Raw genomic sequence first — 18,479 nt, 5'->3', positions numbered from 1 at the left:
AATCATCCCCACTCGGTGCGCCCGCTGTCGCAGCCAGTGCCCCTATCTCCCCCGCAAGCGTCGGTTTACAGCGCGCCGATCCCGACAAACACGCGCATTCATCACAAGGCAACAACCGCGACAAGCAATCGGCATTCGTGTGTCGCAACCCCTTACGGTACGTAGTCGTAAACTGATAGTCCTGGAGGACTTCCAACCAACGCGACAACTGGCCCGAGGGCTGGGCGACCCTCAATGAATACTGTAGCGCCGCGTGGTCCGTTCGGACTGTAAAGTGACGACCATACAGATATGGCCTAAACTGCTGCACAAAAAAAACAATGGCAAGCAGCTCGCGACGGGTGACACAGTAGCGCTGCTCCGCCGGAGACAACACCCTACTACCGTAGGCGACAACTCTTTCGACACCCCCAACGACTTGGGATAGCACCCCCCCAATGCCCGTGTTGCTAGCATCCGTGTCCAGCAAAAAGGGACTGGCAAAATCGGGATAACACAAGGGTGGGGCACCCACCAAGGCGTCCCGGAGGGAGCGAAACGCGGCCTCCTCCTCCGGTCCCCATTTGAACTTCACTCCTTTCGCCGTTAGAGCGTGCAAGGGTTTTGCAATAGTGGCGAAGTACTCAACGAACCGCCGATAATAAGAAGCAAACCCGATGAAACTACGCACGTCGGAAACGGACGTAGGTGTCGGCCATGAACCGACACAATCCGTCTTCGCGGGATCGGTGGAGATCCCCGAAGAATCGACAATGTGACCCAAGTATCTAACGGACCTACGAAGGAGGTGACATTTGGCCGGTTTAAATTTCAACTTAGCCGATCGCATTCGCAAGAACACCCCTCTCAATCGCCGGAGGTGTTCCTCAAACGTTTTACTGAAAACAATGACATCGTCCATATAAATCAAGCATGTATCCCACTTCTGACACCAGATGAAGTATTGGAAAATGACGGCAGGAAACTCCTTGACGGGAACACACTTCTTTTATTAAATCTTGACTTGTAACAATACAACGCGTGGCCTCTCTTCTTCACACCGCACTTCTCTTGACTCAGGATTCTGTGCTGCCGGCTCTCTGTGCCTCGTGTAGACTCCGCGCCTCGGCTACACTCCTCTCTCGCCTCGTGTAGACTCTGCGCCTCTGCTACACTCTCCTCTCTCGCCTCGTGTAGACTTTGCCTCTCTCTCGCTGGCTACACCGTATGCATACTCGGCTCGTGCAGACCGTTCTCTCTCGCTGGCTACACCGTATGCATACTCGGCTCGTGCAGACCTATCTCTCTCGCTGGCTACACCGTATGCATACTCGGCTCGTGCAGACCGTTCTCTCTCGCTGGCTACACCGTATGCATACTCGGCTCGTGCAGACCGTTCTATCTCGCTGGCTACACACTATACATTACTCAGCTCGTGTAGACCTTTCTATCTCGCTGGCTACACACTATACATTACTCAGCTCGTGTAGACCTTTCTATCTCGCTGGCTACACACTATACATTACTCAGCTCGTGTAGACCTTTCTATCTCGCTGGCTACACACTATACCTTACTCTCTTCTACTCTCCATTACTCTCCTCTCCGGGCTCTATCTCTACACCTTCGTCTTCATTCTTAGATGGTTCCACTTCTGCCCCTTGCTCCTCTGTGCATCACCTTATATACCCCTTCTTCCCGGGAGACGGAGCGGATGCGGACCTCAACGTCGGCACCGCTCCTCCGTTACCCAATCCCCACGCGCTATCCCCACGATCCGGTTCCGCTCAGCGCGTGTTTCCACTCTCCGACCAATCACACCGCGCTGCTACCCGATCACTCCCTCTGGGCGCGTCACCGGCACACAGCCATATATCAGACCAGCAACAAGAAGGAAAAAGAGCACCAGATGCTAGCGGGAGGGCGAGCATAGAAACATAAAAAAAATAAGACACAGACAGCACCTACCCCCCCACCCGCCACTGACGCCTGCTCCTCCCCGTCAGCGCGCGTCACCACACACACACCCCGTACATACGCGCTGGCACACGACATATACACCCAGCGCGTATCACCACTACACGTGCAAAAATCCGAGTGGGATGCAAGTCAAACAACAACAACAACCACCACAAGACAACTTAGATTAAGGCCATCAGTCTAACTCTGTACTACAACAAACAAACATGGCTAAACCAATACACAAGGGGGTGGGTGTCCAGCACCACTCCCGGCCGCCTTTGTCTCCCTCGTGGCGATATTTAAACACTGTACCGGAGTACTGTTTTTTTGTTTAAGCCCGACTCAACCTAGGGGAGACCCAAGGACTGCTTCCGATATTCGTCTGCGATGTTGGTGGCCGTGAACGGGAATCGAACTCGGGGTTTTGTCGCGCAGTGCGCTAACCACTGGACCACCGCTCCTCACATATATAACGAGAGAGAGAGAGCGAGAGATGAGAGAGAATGTAGAACGCGAGTAGAGCGAGATAGAGTAGAGAAAGAGGAGAAAGACTTTTTGACTTTTAAACAACTTTTATTGCCGCCAGCAGCAACAGCACTGGAGGCGATTCCAGCAAACAAATGAACAAACGCTACAAATCCACGCGCTGTGGCGCTAAATGCACTGCGCACAACACGAAAGAAAAGTCACGTGGTGGCGGTGGTGGTGGTGGTGGTCATCGCGCACGCCACGGTGACGAGCGAGCGCTTCAGAAGGTGAACACGAGAGAGAGAGAGAAGAGAGGGAGTAGAGAGAGATAGAGCGAGTACAGCATTTTAAACCAACCCAGCTTAAATGTACGCTGCCAAGCTTGGTGGTGCTCATTCAGACGCTGTCTTTCTGACAGACCTGTTCTTCACCTGAGGACGGCTGCTTGCGATGTGGCCGAAACGTCGTGAGAATTGTATTTTATGATGTTTTATTTGTATTATTTTATTATTTCTCTTCTACGTGACTTCACCGAAAGAACCAAGAAGACATTTTAAACCAATTTTATTGCTGCCAGCAGCAAAAGCTGCGCGGCAGATTTCGATTGCAAGTCGCGTCGAGTGCAGCACGTCACAATCACTACCCGCGGGCACGTGACACCACACGTGACACCGCACGTGACACCGCACGTGGCACTGCACGTGGCACTGCACGTGGCACCGCACGTGGCACTGCACGTGGCACCGCACGTGGCACTGCACGTGGCACCGCACGTGCCGCGCGCAACACAAACGGCGCGTCGTTTCGTCCGCGCCACGCGCTACGAATGAGCTCGTTGACAAGTAAACATCCAGCACGCCTTCTTGGTTCTTTCAGCACGCCGTTCGCGTCGGTGCAGAGGGCTTGACCGGCACGCCACCCCCCGCCTCCCACCGTTCAAAAAAGACACGCGCGCGTCCCCAGTATTGGAGTAGCACGCGTGCTCCGGCAGGAGCCGTGCCTTGATCAAGGCCTCACGACATGGCAGTGACACGCGTGCCCCAGCTAGAGCCGTGTCTTGAGCAAGGCCTCACGACATGGCAGTGACACGTGTGCTTCAGCTGGAGCCGTGTCTTGAGCAAGGCCTCACGACATGGCAGTGACACGTGTGCTTCAGCTGGAGCCGTGTCTTGAGCAAGGCCTCACGACATGGGAGTGACACGCGTGCTCCAGCTGGAGCCGTGTCTTGAGCAAGGTCTCACGACATGGCAGTGACACGTGTGCTTCAGCTGGAGCCGTGTCTTGAGCAAGGTCTCACGACATGGGAGTGACACGTGTGCTTCAGCTGGAGCCGTGTCTTGAGCAAGGTCTCACGACATGGCAGTGACACGTGTGCTTCAGCTGGAGCCGTGTCTTGAGCAAGGTCTCACGACATGGGAGTGACACGCGTGTTCTAGCTAGAGCCGGGCCTTGATTAAGGCCTCACGACATGGGAGTGACACACGTGCTCCAGCTAGAGCCGGGCTTTGATCAAGGCCTCACGACATGGGAGTGACACGTGTGCTTCAGCTAGAGCCGTGTCTTGAGCAAGGCCTCACGACATGGGAGTGACACGCGTGTTCAAAGCTAGAGCCGGGCCTTGATTAAGGCCTCACGACATGGGAGTGACACACGTGCTCCAGCTAGAGCCGGGCCTTGATCAAGGCCTCACGACATGGGAGTGACACGTGTGCTTCAGCTAGAGCCGTGTCTTGAGCAATGCCCCTTGAACGTTGTCACCATCAAAGCAGCCGTCAGTGTCACCTTTTAAGCATCTTTTTTTCCTGGTCTTGTTAACTGCCAACTTTGCTTGGGCACAGACGAAGTTTGAAAGATCGTGGCGCTTGTTTGCCAGGTGAGACACCAAGCCGTATATGAAACTACTTTTGTAAAAATGCCCCTCCAGTCTCCTGAGAATGGACCTCCCAAAAGCCGGAACATTGGGTTGATCCGCGGACACACCACAAATACTGGTGGGGCAGATCTTCCCTGGCTCCGCAGAACGCACACGAGTACAGAGACAGTACAGGGAGTAGAGAGAGAGAGAGAATGAGAGAGAGAGAGAGAGAGAAGAGAGATGTCGAGAGTAGAGTAGAGAGATAGAGAGAGACAGACTTTTTGACTTTTAAAACAGTTTTATTGCTGCGACAGCATCCACTTTGATTGGAAGTCATCGGCAATACGTTCAGTTTCATCATCGCCGCAAACAAACGGTGGCACATACGCCACACCGCTGCGGTGCTTCGATTCAAAGGTCACCGCCATCAAGTGCGTCAACATCCTCCCGGCGCGCGGAGGAAAACCGCGGCACGTACGCCGCATCGCTGCGTGCACCACACCGGTGGTGAGAGAGAGAGAGAGCGAGCGAGAGAGATATCGATAAGAAGAGAGAGCGAAATTATTTTGTCAAGGCGCTCTTCCCCCCTCTATCCCAGCTTAAATAGTCGCTCTAAGCCTGGGGTGTGTCATTCAGACTCTGTCTTCTCGACAGACCTGCTCTCCACCTGAGGACGGCTGCTTGCGTTGTGGCCGAAACGTCGTGAGAATTATTTTATTATGTTTAAATTTTTTATCATTATTTTATTATTTCCATTCTACGTGACAACTTCACCGAAAGAACCAAGAAGATGAATCCCTGCAGTCACGAAAGCTTTAAATCGAAATAAAAAGAGAGAAAGAGTTAGAGAGAGAGAGAGATATATACAGAGGCAGCGAGGCGGGTAACAGCACACAGCGCGTGGAGTTCCCAGGAGCATTCGTGGCCAGGCGAGGTTTCTGGCTACGTAGAGCGGCCGAGCTGTTACGTTCTGTCAGTGTCATGCCCGGACCATCAGCGCGGTCGTTAGGAGCGCCCTAATGAAGCGCCGTGACAAATGCACCGCGCACCCTTTAATTAATCAGCCGCGAGTGGCGACGGACGCGTGGGTGGACGGAGCACGCTGAGTGGGTGGGGTGGGTGGGGTCAGGGGAGAGGGGGAGGAGGAGGGGGGGGTCAGAGGGGGCGCGGGGGGTGGTGGTGTGGACGGGCTGAGGTTCGGAGAGGATCAGGGAGTTGGTTGAGGGTGTTTTGGGAACGACTACGGTGGGGAAGGAGGGTGGTTGCTGTCTCTTTCTCACTCGGCGTGTGTGTGTGTGTATGTTGTACGTATGTTGTACGTATGTTGTACGTATGTCGGGGCTTCTTTCGCAGCGTACGTGGGCTACCGTGCTAATTGGAGGTGCGCGGGATGGACAACACACTAAACACTAAAAGCAGTTCTAAATAATTCTAGATTTGAAGTTTTCGTGACTGCAATGATTCGTACTCTTTGGTTATTTCGGTAAAGTCACGTAGGTAAAAAATTAATATAAAATAAATTACGACGTTTCGGGCGCAACACCTGAAGAAGGACGCTTGTGTTGCGTCCGAAACGTCGTGATTTAATTTATTTTAGTTTTTTTACCTGCGTGACTTTACCGAAAAAACCAAATAGTACAGTTCTAAATAAATTCGTTTTCAGTCTAGATTTAAAAGTGCATGGCTCCAGTGGCTTCGTATGTATGTTGAACTTCTTTCGCGCCGTACGTAGGCTACCCTGCTAATGGGATGTGCGGTGGGGAAGGACAACACACTAAACAATAACATCAGTTCTAAAGAAAATAATTTTTCAATCGAGATTTTTTTTAAAGTGCAATAGTTCCAGTGGATTCGTATGTATGCCGAATTTTTTTCGCACCGTAGGTAGCCGACCGTGCTAATCGGAGGTGCCGGGGGGCGGGGGGGAGGGTAAGGACAACCAAATAAACACGACAACAAGCAGCGCTGAAGTAAGGGGTTTCGTGCGCGCACGTGTTAATTTTTCACGGGGAGCCGTGGCGCAACGGTAAGCGCGCTGCGTTTCGAACCCGAGTTCGAATCCCGCCCGCGACCACCACCACCAGTGACGATTATCTGAACCGGTCCTGGACCTGCCCTCGTTCAGTCATTCGGGAGACAAAGGCGGCCGGGCGTGGTAGCTTGCCAACCCCACCCCCCCGCAATTCGTGCCGGCCTTCATAGGTGCTCGCTAACAGCACTTGCCCCTATCGTGTTCTAAGGATACCCGGGCGGTCTTTATATCTAGTGCGCATCAAGGCCACGGGGATCTGAAATCCTCGCTTCAGTTGCAACGGACGTCTTTGTGTAACACTTGATCAATCCACTGCTGGATGTGTGTCGGTTTGTGAGCGTCGTTTGACCATACTTCACCACGCTGGTCACTCTTGAGTTCATGAAAGTCGGGGCGGGGAGTAGGCGGGGGGGAGAGGGGAGGGGGGGGGGGTGTTTGAATGTTGGTAGTCGACTCAGCCTCAAATGAGCACCTGGTTCGATTGTGCGTCGATATCGCCACTGGAGAGACAAAGACGGCCGGGCAAGCGTTGTGCTGGCCACCCACCCACTCCCTTCGCGTAGCCGTGTCCAGCCTTCATCGGTGCTATTCGCGAACGGCGCTTTCCCCCAACCGCCTGTTGAAGGCTATACGGGGGACCTTTGCCTCTGTGTGTGTGTGTGTTTAGAGAGACTCACGCAGTGTATCATTTCTATCAACAGCATTGATCGGGGGCACAGCTGATTGATCATCGTCCCTCTTTGTCATTCATCACTGAAGGGGTCTCTGTCCCTGCTCAAGAGAATCCCCACCCCGCCGCATTCTCCCCCCCCACCCCTCATCCCTTCCATTGGAACTAATTCCCTCTGTTATCCCCACCATCCCCCCCCCCTCACTCAGCCATTCATCACTCCCACGCGATCTCTGTTAAACAGAACAGAAAGTAAAGTTTCACTTTGTGTGGTGGTGGTTGTTGTTGTTGTGGTGCTGGTGGTGATGATGATGATCGTGGTGACTGTGGTGGTGATGATCGTGGTCGACTCAAACTGAGCACCTGGCGCGGTGTGTAAGCATCGGCCACTGGGGGGAGACAAAGGCGGCCGGGCGTGGTGCTGGCCACCCACCCCCTCGTGTGCCGTGCCGGCCTTTATAGGCGCTCGCTAACAGCACTTGCCCCAGCAGTTTGTTAAGGCTATACGGGGCGGGGGGGGGAGCTTTGTCTGTGTGTGCGTGTCTGTGCGCGTGTGCATGGCTGTGTGTGCGTGTCTGTGCGCGTGTGCGTGGCTGTGTGTGTGTATGTGCACGTTTGTATGTCTGTTCGCGCGTGCGTGGCTGTGTGTGCGTGTCTGTGCATGTGTGCGTGGCTGTGTGCGTGTCTGTGCGCGTGTGCATGGCTGTGTGTGCGTGTCTGTGCGCGCGCGCGTGTCTGTGCGCGTGTCTGTGCACGTGTGCGTGGCTGTGTGCGTGTCTGTGCATGTGTGCGTGGCTGTGTGTGCGTGCCTGTGCGCGTGCGCGTTGCGAGCGAGTGCGCGTGCGTGGCTGTGCGCGTGTGCGTGTCTGTGTGTGTGCGTGTTTGTGCGCGTGTGCGTGGCTGTGTCTGTGCGCGCGTGCGTTGCTGTGCGTGCGTGACTGCGCGCGTGTGCGTGGCTGTGTGCGCGCGTCTGCGCGCGTGTGTGTGTCTGTGCGCGTGTGCGTTGCGCGTGCCCAGGGGTTCGCTGGGAGCTGTCGCCCAGGAGGCGACGCCAAGAGCATGGCCCTGGGCGCGTGATGGACGGACGCGGCGGGGTCCAGGCCATCAATAAGAATGCGCGGGGAGACCGCTTCATGCGGCACGAGGCACGGGATGGATGTGATCCGAGTGCGCGGGTCACTCATCATCACGGGCCGCCCTCGACCACGCGGGGCACAAAGGCAAAGGTCCACCCGATAGCCTTTGGCAGACTGTTGGAGCAAGTGCTGTTTGTTTGGGCCGGCACTTGCCGGGTTTGCCCACGAGCACAAATACCGATCGCCCGGCCGTCTTTGTTTTCCACGGTGGCTAGGGATGTTAACTACCTTGCCTGGTCTACAGGAGGTCGTGGGTTCGATCCCGACCCTGACGCCTGCTGCTGTATATTTGGAGTTTGCGTCTCTCTCTCTCATCACAGTGGCTAGGAGATGTAAACTACCTCGCCTGGTCTACAGGAGGTCGTGGGTTAGATCTCGACCCTGACGCCTGCTGCTGGATATTTGGAGTTTGCGTGTCTCTCTCATCATCATCACGGTGGCTAGGAGATGTTAACTACCTCGCCTGGTATACAGGAGGTCGTGGGTTCGATCCCGACCCTGACGCCTGCTGTATATTTGGAGTTTACGTGTCTCTCTCATCATCATCACGGTGACTAGGAGATGTTAACTACCTCGCCTGGTCTACAGGAGGTTGTGAGTTCGATCCCGAACCCTGACGCCTGCTGTGTATTTGGAGTCTTCGTGTCTCTCTCTCTCCCCGTGGTCGCGTGGATTTTTCTCCTGGTCCTCCGGGGTTTTCCCTCCACATTTAGAATCAACATCGTCACGCGTTTAGGGTATTTGGCTACAATACATGTCCACGTGATGATGATGATGATACGCCACTCCGTTGAGCTATCGTGTGTGATAACCAGGTCGCTTCTGAAAAACAAGAGCTATACAGCTCAGTCACGTAGAAGGGAAATAATAAAATAAATAAATTAAAACAATAATAAAATAATTCTCACGACGTTTCGGCCACAACGCAAGGAGCCGTCCTCAGGTGAAGAACAGGTCTGTCGGAAAGACAGCGTCTGAATGAAACACCACCAGGCTTGGCAGCGTATATTTAAGCTGGGTTGGAGGGGGAAGAGCGCCTTGACAAAATAATTTGCATATCAAGAGGATTTTTGGCATATTTATGGCAAAATGCAGATATGGGATTAGTCACTACCACCACGTAGTGGTTTAGTTACTGCAGCTACATACTATTAACATTCCTTCCCTTTTTTATTTTTTATTTTATTATTTCCCTTCTACGTGATGACTTTACCGAAAGAACCAAGAAGATGAATCCCTGCAGTCACGAAAGCTTTTCAATCGAAATTTAAACTTTGTTTTATAAACAGTTACCTTTAGAAGCCGCTCGTGTTGCCATCGAAACGTCGTCGTTTTTTTGTTATTTTCTTTGAAGCTATCGACGTGACTTTACCGAAAGACCCAAAGAATATTGTTTTTCGTAGTTAACTAATTCACCACCACCCACCGCAATTCACGCACACACTCGGGAACCCGGTGTTGATTCACTGCGGCTGGGACGAGTGGAACCCGGAGTCAAACCGATGCTCCTCGGCCACGTGGACTCCGCGTCTCGGACACGGAGCCCTCGTGAACCCCCCCCCCCTCCTCCCCCCCTCCTCCTCCTCCCCCCCCCCCCCCCCGTCATCTTCCTCCTCCCCCTCCTCCCCCCCCTCCATCCTCCCCCCACCGTCTTCTTCCTCCTCCCCCCCCTCCTCCACCCCACCTCGTCTTCTCCTCCTCCCCCCCTCCTCCTCCCCCTCCTCCTCCTCCCCCTCCTCCTCCCCCCTCCTCCTCCTCCTCCCCCTCCTCCTCCCCCTCCTCCTCCTCCCCTCCTCCTCCTCCCGCCCCTCCTCCCCCCCTCCTCCTCCTCCCCCTCCTCCTCCCCTCCTCCTCCTCCCCCTCCTCCCTCCTCCTCCCCCTCCTCCTCCTCCTCCTCCCGCCCCCTCCTCCCCCCCTCTTCCCCCTCCTCCCCCCCCCCCTCCTCATCCTCCCCCCTCCTCCCCCCCTCCTCCTCCCCATCCTCCTCCTCCTCCCCCTCCTCCTCTTCCCCCTCCTCCCCCCCCCCTCCTCCTCTTCCACCTCCTCCCCCCCCTCCTCATCCTCCCCCTCCTCCCCCCCTCCTCCTCCCCATCCTCCTCCTCCTCCCCTCCCCCTCCTCCCCCCCCTCCTCATCCTTCCCCTCCTCCCCCCCTCCTCCTCCTCCCCCCCCCTCCTCCTCTTCCCCCTCCTCATCCTTCCCCTCCTCCCCTCCTCCTCCCCCCCCCTCATCCTCTTCCCCTCCTCCCCCCCCCTCCTCCTCTTCCCCCTCCTCCCCCCCCTCCTCCCCCCCTCCTCATCCTTCCCCTCCTCATCCTCCCCCTCCTCCCCCCCTCCTCCTCCCCATCCTCCTCCCCCCCCTCCTCCCCCCCCCTCCTCCTCTTCCCCCTCCCCCCCCCTCCTCTCCCCTCCCCCCCCTCCTCCTCCCCCCACCGTTCTTCTTCCTCCTCCCCCCTCCTCCCCCTCCTCCCCCCTCCTCCTCCCCCCCTCCTCATCCTCCCGCCCCTCCTCCCCCCCCCCTCCTCATCCTCCCCCTCCTCCTCCCCATCCTCCTCCTCCTCCCCCCCCCCCCTCCTCCTCTTCCCCCCTCCTCCCCCCCCCCCCTCCTCCCCCCCTCCTCCTCCCCATCCTCCTCCCCCCCCCCCTCCTCCTCTTCCCCCTCCTCCCCCCCCCTCCTCCCCCCTCCTCATCCTTCCCCTCCTCATCCTCCCCCTCCTCCCCCCCTCCTCCTCCCCATCCTCCTCCCCCCCTCCTCCTCTTTCCCCCTCCTCCCCCCCCCCTCCTCCCCCCCTCCTCATCCTTCCCCTCCTCATCCTCCCCCTCCTCCCCCCCTCCTCCCCCGCCCTCCTCCTCTTCCCCCTCCTCCCCCCCCCCTCCTCCCCCCCTCCTCATCCTCCCCCTCCTCCCCCCCTCCTCCTCCCCATCCTCCTCCCCCCCCCTCCCTCCTCCCCCCTCCTCCTCTTCCCCCTCCCCCCCCCCCCCTCCTCCCCCCTCCTCCTCCTCCTCCTCCTCCCCCCCCCTCCTCCTCTTCCCCCCTCCTCCCCCCCCTCCTCCCCCCCTCCTCATCCTTCCCCTCCTCATCCTCCCCCTCCTCCCCCCCTCCTCCCCCCCCCTCCTCCTCTTCCCCCCTCCTCCCTCCACCTCCTCCCCCCCTCCTCATCCTCCCCCTCCTCCCCCCCTCCTCCTCCCCCCCCTCCTCCCTCCTCCCCCCCCCCTCCTCCTCCCCGCCCTCCTCCTCCCCCCTCCTCCTCCCCCTCCCTCCCCACCTCCTCCTCCCCCCCTCCTCATCCTCCTCCTCCTCCCCCTCCTCCTCCTCCTCCCGCCCCCGCCTCCCCCCCCTCCTCCTCCCCCTCCTCCTCCTCCCCCCCCTCCTCCCCCCTTCCTCCTCTTCCCCCTCCTCCCCCCCCCTCCTCCTCCCCCTCCTCCCCCCCCTCCTCCCCCCTCCTCCTCCCCCCCTCCTCATCCTCCTCCTCCTCCCCCTCCTCCTCCCGCCCCCTCCTCCCCCCCTCCTCCTCCCCCTCCTCCTCCTCCCCCCCTCCTCCCCCCCTCCTCCTCTTCCCCCTCCTCCCCCCCCCCTCCTCCCCCCCTCCTCATCCTTCCCTCCTCATCCTCCCCCTCCTCCCTCCCTCCTCCTCCCCTCCTCCTCCTCCTCCCCCCCCTCCTCCCCCCCTCCTCCTCTTCCCCCTCCTCCCCCCCCCCTCCCCCCCCCTCCTCCTCTTCCCCCTCCCCCCCCCCTCCTCCCCCCCTCCTCATCCTCCCCCTCCTTATCCCCCCACCCGCCTGCACTTCAACTCGCGGGGCGCGCGGCCATAAAAAGCGAATCCTGTTGACGACGGAGCGCGCTCGACACAAAGAGAGGCACGCCTGCCTGGAGGGGAAGTGCTCGGGTGGGTGAGTGGGGTAGGTGGGTGACGGTAGGTGGGTGACGGTGGGTGAGGGGGTAGGTGAGTGAGGGGGTAGGTGAGTGAGGGGGTAGGTGTGTGAATGGGTAGGTGCGTGAGCGGGTATGTGTGTGAGTGGGTAGGGTGCGTGAGTGGGCAGGTGAGTGAGGGGGTAGGTGAGTGAGGTAGTAGGTCTGAGTGGGTAGGTGAGTGAGGGGGTAGGTGAGTGAGGGGGTAGGTGGGTGAGTGGGTAGGTGGGTGAGTGGGTAGGTGCGTGAGTGGGTAGGTGAGTGAGGGGGTAGGTGAGTGGAGGGGGTAGGTGTGTGAGTGGGTAGGTGCGTGAGTGGGCAGATGAGTGAGGGGGTAGGTGAGTGAGGGGGTAGGTGAGTGAGGGGGTAGGTGTGTGAGTGGGGTAGGTGCGTGAGTGGGTATGTGTGTGAGTGGGTAGGTGCGTGAGTGGGCAGGTGAGTGAGGGGGTAGGTGAGTGAGGTAGTAGGTGTGAGTGGGTAGGTGAGTGAGGGGGGTAGGTGAGTGAGGGGGTAGGTGGGTGAGTGGGTAGGTGGGTGAGTGGGTAGGTGAGTGAGGGTGTAGGTGGGTGAGTGGGTAGGTGGGTGAGTGGGCAGGTGAGTGAGGGGGTAGGTGGGTGAGTGGGTAGGTGTGTGAGTGGGTAGGTGCGTGAGTGGGCAGGTGAGTGAGGGGGTAGGTGAGTGAGGTTAGTAGGTGTGAGTGGGTAGGTGAGTGAGGGGGTAGGTGAGTGAGGGGGTAGTGGGTGAGTGGGTAGGTGAGTGAGGGGGTAGGTGAGTGAGGGGGTATGTGTGTGAGTGGGTAGGTGCGTGAGTGGGCAGATGAGTGAGGGGGTAGGTGAGTGAGGTAGTAGGTGTGAGTGGGGTAGGTGAGTGAGGGGGTAGGTGAGTGAGGGGGTAGGTGGGTGAGTGGGTAGGTGAGTGAGGGGGTAGGTGAGTGAGGGGGTAGGTGGATGAGTGGGTAGGGTGGGTGAGTGGGTAGGTGCGTGAGTGGGTAGGTGAGTGAGGGGGTAGGTGAGTGAGGGGGTAGGTGTGTGAGGGGGTAGGTGAGTGAGGTAGTAGGTGGGTGAGTCGGGGTAGGTTCGTGAGTGGGTATGTGTGTGAGTGGGTAGGTGCGTGAGTGGGCAGATGAGTGAGGGGGTAGGTGAGTGAGGTAGTAGGTGTGAGTGGATAGGTGAGTGAGGGGGTAGGTGAGTGAGGGGGTAGGTGGTGAGTGGGTAGGTGGGTGAGTGGGTAGGTGAGTGAGTGGGTAGGTGAGTGGGTAGGTGGGTGAGTGGGTAGGTGGGTGAGTGGGCAGGTGAGTGAGGGGGTAGGTGAGTGAGGTAGTAAGTGTGAGTGGGGTAGGTGAGTGAGGGGGTAGGTGAGTGAGTGGGTAGCTGAGTGAGTGGGTAGGTGAGCGAGGGGGTAGGTGAGTGAGTGGGTAGGTGGGTGAGGGGGTAGGTGAGTGAGGGGGTAGGTGGGTGAGTGGGTAGGTGGGTGAGTGGGTAGGTGGGTGAGTGGGTAGGTGGGTGAGTGGGTAGGTGAGTGAGGTGGTATGTGTGTGAGGGGGTAGGTGCGTAAGGGGGTAGGCGCGTGGGTGGGTAGGTGAGTGGGTAGGTGGGTGAGTGGGGTAGGTGCGTGAGTGGGTAGGTGCGTGAGTGGGTAAGTGGGTTGAGTGGGTAGGTACGTCAGTGGGTAGGTGAGTGAGGGGGTAGGTGAGTGAGTGAGTGGGTAGGTGAGTGAGGGAGTTTGTGAGTGAGCGGGTAATTGAGTGAGGGGGTAGGTGAGTGAGGGGGTAGGTGAGTGAGGGGGTAGGTGAGTGAGGGGGTAGGTGGGTGAGTGGGTAGGTGGGTGAGTGGGTAGGTGCGTGAGTGGGCAGGTGAGTGAGGGGGTAGGTGAGTGAGTTAGTAGGTGTGAGTGGGTAGGTGAGTGAGGGGGTAGGTGAGTGAGGGGGTAGGTGGGTGAGTGGGTAGGTGGGTGAGTGGGTAGGTGCGTGAGTGGGTAGGTGAGTGAGGGGGTAGGTGAGTGAGGGGGTAGGTGTGTGAGTGGGTAGGTGCGTGAGTGGGCAGATGAGTGAGGGGGTAGGTGAGTGAGGGGGTAGGTGAGTGAGGGGGTAGGTGTGTGAGTGGGTAGGTGCGTGAGTGGGTATGTGTGTGAGTGGGTAGGTGCGTGAGTGGGCAGGTGAGTGAGGGGGTAGGTGAGTGAGGTAGTAGGTGTGAGTGGGTAGGTGAGTGAGGGGGTAGGTGAGTGAGGGGGTAGGTGGGTGAGTGGGTAGGTGGGTGAGTGGGTAGGTGAGTGAGGGGGTAGGTGGGTGAGTGGGTAGGTGGGTGAGTGGGCAGGTGAGTGAGGGGGTAGGTGGGTGAGTGGGTAGGTGTGTGAGTGGGTAGGTGCGTGAGTGGGCAGGTGAGTGAGGGGGTAGGTGAGTGAGGTAGTAGGTGTGAGTGGGTAGGTGAGTGAGGGGGTAGGTGAGTGAGGGGGTAGGTGGGTGAGTGGGTAGGTGAGTGAGGGGGTAGGTGAGTGAGGGGGTATGTGTGTGAGTGGGTAGGTGCGTGAGTGGGCAGATGAGTGAGGGGGTAGGTGAGTGAGGTAGTAGGTGTGAGTGGGTAGGTGAGTGAGGGGGTAGGTGAGTGAGGGGGTAGGTGGGTGAGTGGGTAGGTGAGTGAGGGGGTAGGTGAGTGAGGGGGTAGGTGGGTGAGTGGGTAGGTGGGTGAGTGGGTAGGTGCGTGAGTGGGTAGGTGAGTGAGGGGGTAGGTGAGTGAGGGGGTAGGTGTGTGAGGGGGTAGGTGAGTGAGGTAGTAGGTGGGTGAGTGGGTAGTTTCGTGAGTGGGTATGTGTGTGAGTGGGTAGGTGCGTGAGTGGGCAGATGAGTGAGGGGGTAGGTGAGTGAGGTAGTAGGTGTGAGTGGGTTGGTGAGTGAGGGGGTAGGTGAGTGAGGGGGTAGGTGGGTGAGTGGGTAGGTGGGTGAGTGGGTTGGTGAGTGAGGGGGTAGGTGAGTGAGGGGGTAGGTGGGTGAGTGGGTAGGTTGGTGAGTGGGTAGGTGGGTGAGTGGGTAGGTGAGTGAGTGGATAGGTGAGTGAGTGGGTAGGTGAGTGGGTAGGTGGGTGAGTGGGTAGGTGGGTGAGTGGGCAGGTGAGTGAGGGGGTAGGTGAGTGAGGTAGTAAGTGTGAGTGGGTAGGTGAGTGAGGGGGTAGGTGAGTGAGTGGGTAGCTGAGTGAGTGGGTAGGTGAGCGAGGGGGTAGGTGAGTGAGTGGGTAGGTGGGTGAGGGGGTAGGTGAGTGAGGGGGTAGGTGGGTGAGTGGGTAGGTGGGTGAGTGGGTAGGTGAGTGAGGGGGTAGGTGGGTGAGTGGGTAGGTGGGTGAGTGGGTAGGTGAGTGAGGGGGTAGGTGAGTGAGTGGGTAGGTGGGTGAGGGGGTAGGTGAGTGAGGGGGTAGGTGGGTGAGTGGGTAGGTGGGTGAGTGGGTAGGTGCGTGAGTGGGTAGGTGCGTGAGTGGGTAAGTGGGTGAGTGGGTAGGTACGTGAGTGGGTAGGTGAGTGAGGGGGTAGGTGAGTGAGTGAGTGGGTAGGTGAGTGAGGGAGTTTGTGAGTGAGCGGGTAATTGAGTGAGGGGGTAGGTGAGTGAGGGGGTAGGTGTGTGAGTGGGTAGGTGGGTGAGTGGGTAGGTGAGTGGGTAGGTGAGCGAGGGGGTAACTCTGGACACGTGTTATCGCGACCCCTGACGAGTCCAGTCCATCACAAACGCGCCGCACTCAAGCAAAGACAAAGGTCCCCCGTATAGCCTGAACCATATTTCTGGGGCAAGTGCTGTTAGCGCTGGCACACACTCATCACAAACACACACACGCGCTCAGCTCCTCGGTACAACAACAACAGCCACAGCCGCAGCAGCAGCAGCAGCACTGTTGTCAGCGTGATTGCAAAGCTGTCTGAGACCCCTGAGTTGATCCCCGAACCTGTGCTGAACCGTGACGTGGGGTCACGTGTTGGCAGCGTGGGGCCAGATGAGCACCTGGGCCCATTGACCTCCTCCTTGACCTCGTCCTCATCGTCCTCACATTGACCTTCTTCCTTGCGGAACAGCGCGAGCCACCGGTGACGCAGATGTTCTCTCTCTCTCTCTCTCGCCTGGTGTGCAGGAGGATCGTGGCTTCGATCCCGACCCTGACGACGACTGCTGCTGCTGCTGTATATTTGAAGTTTGCGTGCGTGGGTGTCTCTCGATGGTGTAGCGGTTAGCGCGCTGCGCTATGAACCTGGCGACCAGGGTTCGATTCCCGTTCACGGCCAACACCCAGTGATGATTATCTAAACCGGTCCTGGGCCTCCCCTAGGTCGACTCAGCCTCAAATGAGTACCTGGTGCGGTGTGTAAACATCGCCACTGGGGAGACAAAGGCGGTCGGGCGTGGTTCTGACCACCCACCCCCTCGTGTACCGTTCCGGCCTTCATAGGTGCTCGCTAACAGCACTTGCCCCTACAGTCTGTTAAGGCTATACGGGGGATCTTTGTCTTTTGTCTCTCTCTCTCTCCGTGGTCGCGTGGATTTTTCTCCGAGTCCTCCGGGATTTTTGTCCTCTCCACGTAGAATCAACATGACGGCTTTTTTTTACAGGATTTGGCTGCGAAACATTTCCACGTGGTAAGCCGCGTGGCTGAGCGATTGTTTGAGGCCAGGTCGCATCTCAAAAAAATATCCACACAAGCTCAGTGGGGCCTTGCCTGGTAACACGACAAAACATTATGAGACCTCCTTTACCAGTGGCAAAATATAGTAATAGGTTTTTACCCTTTGAACTGGTACAAAAACTGACACCTTTATACAAGGCATCATGTTTGCAATAACCACAACACAAGCAGTCAAAATGCAAACGATAAGAAACAACTCTGATGATGGTAATGATATCCACTGTCCTTGAAGTTGATTGGTCCACACCAGAGACAGCTTTTCTTAGAGCCTAGTCTCCATAAGAAAAGTTGTCTCGGGTGTGGACCAATCAACTTCAAGGACAGTGTATATCATTATCATCATCAGAGTTGTTTCTTTTCGTTTGCATTTTGACTGCTTGTGTTGTGGTTATTGCAAACATGATGCCTTGTATAAAGGTGTCAGTTTTTGTACCAGTTCAAAGGGTAAAAACCTATTACTATAACAAAACATTGTTTCTCGTTTGAGTTGATGTGTGGGTGGGTTTCAGACTGCTCGCTCGCCAATTAGCGACATACGAGGTGGGGTAGAGTGACTTCTCTGTTCGATAGGCAGCGAAGGTGGTTACCAGATGGGGAGGTGAGTTGGCGAAGAAGGATTTTCGCAAGGAACGTTGTTAGGCACGAGGTGGCGAGGCGGGTAAGGGACACGGCGGATAGGTACATTGGCAGCTGGGAATGCTGATAGGTAGTCGGAGGGGCAGGTAATTCGTTGTTTAGGTATGCAAGGTACCAGGTATGTACCAAATTTCGATTTAAAGTTTTCGTGACTGCAGGGATTCATATTCTTGGTTCTTTCGGTAAAGTCACGTAGAAGGGAAATAGTAAAATAGTAAAAATTAAACAATAAAATTCTCACGACGTTTCGGCCACAACGCAAGCAGCCGTCCTCAGGTGAAGAAACGCTGTCTTTCCGACAGCTCTGTTTCTTCACCTGAGGACGGCTGCTTGCGTTGTGGCCGAAACGTCGTGAGAAATTATTATTTTATGTTTTATTTTTATGATTTTATTATTTCCCTTCGACGTGACTTTACCGAAAGAACGAAGAATAGGTATGTACCAGTTAGGGGCCGTCCATAAATGACGTCACGCACCTAGGGTGGGGGGGGTCAGACATTTGTGACGATGTGTGACGAGGGGTGGGCGGGTTTGAGAAATGTGACGTCACATCAAAATGCGCAACTTTAAATAAATATAGACAACACGTTCTACTAAATTAAATAGACCTTTTAATAAATGTTTTCTCTTACAACATCAGAATGCAGCGCCACATTAAATAAGCACTACAATGACAATAATTTAAAGCGATTTGAAGCATGTTTTATTTTTTTGGGGGGGGGGGCAGAGCTTTGTGACGTCATATTTGAGGGGGGGAGGCTCTGACTTTTTGTGACGCCGGGGGGAGGGGGGGGGGGTCAAAAATCGTCCAAAATCGCGTGACGTCATTTATGGACGGCCCCTTCGGCTTGTAATCGGGTAGCGAGGTAGGTCACGAGGTGTATCGTGGCCTAGCTGGGTAGGCGCCAGGCAGGTAGGCAGGTGGGTGCTAGGCGGGTCGGGAGTCGTTGGTAGTCAGGCGTCTTACTTGGTAGCTCGGCAGATACTCGCTGTTTGGTTGGGTCGGCAGGTCCCAGGCAGGTCCCAGGAAGTTCCCAGGTAGTTCCCAGGTAGTTCCCAGGCAAGTTCCCAGGTAGTTCCCAGGCAGGTCCCAGGCAGGTTCCAGGCAGGTTCCAGGCAGGCTCCAGGCAGGTTCCAGGCAGGCTCCAGGAAGTGGGGGGGGGGGGTGAGTGGGGGAGGT

Source organism: Lampetra planeri, chromosome 23 (genome assembly GCF_965212315.1).
Source record: "Lampetra planeri chromosome 23, kcLamPlan1.2.h2, whole genome shotgun sequence".
Classification (NCBI taxonomy): Eukaryota; Metazoa; Chordata; class Hyperoartia; order Petromyzontiformes; family Petromyzontidae; genus Lampetra; species Lampetra planeri.
The sequence above is the reverse complement of the archived record's forward strand: the minus strand, read 5'-3'. Positions refer to the sequence as shown.